We start from the raw sequence: 2,635 nt of genomic DNA, 5'->3' as shown, positions 1-2,635 counted from the left end.
CAAAAGAACTGAAAACAAAGGCCAACTATAAAATTAAATATCTCAGCATGTTTGAAATGAGCCAAAGATGTAGATGCTTGTGTATCTTTTTAAGTTTAATACATTAATTAGAATGAATTATATGTGCCAAATTTATATTAAGAAAGCCATCTTTGGAGCCAGAGTGGTGTCACATGCTTTTAATCCTAGCACTCCGGAGGCCAAGACGTGCCAAGACAGAATCTCTGTGAGAATGAGGCCAGCTTGGTTTACTTATATAAGTTCCGGGTCAGCTTGGGCTACAGGGAGAACCTGTCACAAAAAAACCAACCAAACAAATGAAGAAACAAACAAAAAACTGTCTTTAAACTCGTTCTTTCATAGACTTTGATATTCAAGATTTACACAATGCCATTATAATTTCATAATAAAAAAATACCAATTCTACACACACCTGAATTACTCAATGATTTTGGTGATTCTTTTGATTTTGATTAGTCATTAAAATACATGTCTTCCAAAACTTCAGTTTCAGAGTTGTGAATTGTAAATATGAGATTTTACTTCTCTTTATTAAAAATATCTCAGAAATAATTATAAAAAAGAGTAGAATTAAAGGGTAGTATATTTAAATATATTATAGAAAAGGTAATAACCTCCCATTAAAACATCTTAATATATTATGTCTTCGCTAGTGAATTACATGAAATATTTAAATGCAACATCAATCCTTCTGAAATCTTGGAAGTATACATCACAATTTCCCATTCATTTAAAGCCAGGCATGGTGGCACACGCCTTTAATCCCAGCAGAGGCAGAAGTATCTCTGTGAGTTCAAGGCCAGCCTGGTCTACACAATGAGTTCCAGGACATCTGGTGCTACAGGGAGACCCTGCCTCAAAAAGACCAAAAAAAAAAGCAACGATATTACCATAGTTGGAAATCCAGAAAAAATATATCAGAAGGAAAATCGTGTGAGATAAATATTATCTGTCATCTATCACCCTTATTCAAATACTGCAGTGTTTAACAGATGAAATCACATATGAGATACTTTCTGTAACCTCTCATCCCTGTTCTAATACTGAAGTACCATTAAGTAGCACATGAAGTCACGTATGCATGCTCTATAGTCTAGTCATATGTGAGTATTGTAGTAAAATCTCTTTTAACTTTTTGTTGTTTCTGTTATTTCAGCACCATAGCTAGAACCTTGGAGTCCACTGGATTGAATTGCTTGGTAAGAAGCCTACCACTGAGCATATCTTAAGCCAACCATTAAATAGTTTTTACATCATATTTTTATATCTATGATTATTCCCCACTATTCCCTCAAGAATACTTGACTCAATTTTGACTGTTCAATTTTTCAGCTTATACTCCTGAATTTTTCATCCAACATATGGTGCAATTATTTTTATTACTCCCATTTACTAAGTAATGAGTAACAAGAAATATTAATCTATAGGGAATTTCTGTACCAAATATTTAAGTCATAAAAACATTTGAAAATTAAAACATAATCAAATGTTACTTTCAGGCTTTCAAAGTATGTGATCTCTGGTAAATTCCTTTCTGAAAATCCATAAATTTAATAGTAAATATTAAAACATAAAAGAAAACAAGAAGTAAAAAATGATTCTCCTTGAAATCAATGGATATGCATGAATAAGTTTAATTGTAGACATACTCTTGTTAATTGTACTAGTCTAAATATTCACATAATTTTAATAATATGTTTTCTACAACAGTTAGTACATAATTTAATATGGAAATTACTTGACTGAGTGAATTTTAACATAGAACAATATTTGTAAAGAAATTCAATTAATTAATTTTTAAAATTTAAAGATTTTTATTTATAGCGCATGTGTGCTCATGAATACAAGTGTCCATGGATGCCAGAGGAAAGCATCAGATAGGCTGGAGTTAAAGCTACAGGCCTTTGTGAGCTTCCTGAAGTGGGTTCAAGGAACCAAACCCATGTTCTCTGCAAGTACAGCACTTGCTTACTGAGCCATTGAGACATTGCTCCAGTACCCAGGAGATTCAATTTAAGTGAACATTATTAGTAGTGATTTGATTCTACTTATAAACGCATTTGTATTTTATTTTATTCTTTGTAATAAAATGTACTTATTTACTTATTTCAAAATGAACATTAAATATTAGAGTTGTAGTTACCTGATGTTGCTGTGATAAAATACTGACCAAAATGCAATTTAGAGAAGAAAGGTTTATTGCTTCATACAATTCCTTGTGACAGTTCCTTATTGAAGGAATTTTGGACAGTAACTGAAGTCAGGAACCAGAATACTGCTTACTGGATTGTCCAGCCACTCTTCTCTCTTCTTTTTGTTTTGTGTGTGTGTGTGTGTGTGTGTGTGTGTGTGTGTGTGTGTGTGTGTACCAAGTTCTCCCTTAGCTCAAGCTGGCCTGGAACTTGCTTTGCTGGTCTCACAGAGACTTGCCTGCCTCTGTGAAGTAGCAATTAAGAAAATGTCTCATAGGTATGCCCATAGGCCAGACTGATGGAGACAATTTTTCAGTTGAGGTTCCCTCTCCAAGACTCTAGGTTATGTTACAACTAGCCAGCACATTTATAGTACTTTTCATAAATATGTTAATTCAGATAAACCTCAGTTTCAGTTCTTG

Source organism: Nannospalax galili, unplaced genomic scaffold, assembly GCF_000622305.1.
Source record: "Nannospalax galili isolate Female #2095 unplaced genomic scaffold, S.galili_v1.0 scaffold378, whole genome shotgun sequence".
NCBI classification, from domain to species: domain Eukaryota; kingdom Metazoa; phylum Chordata; class Mammalia; order Rodentia; family Spalacidae; genus Nannospalax; species Nannospalax galili.
Note: the sequence above shows the minus strand (reverse complement) of the source record.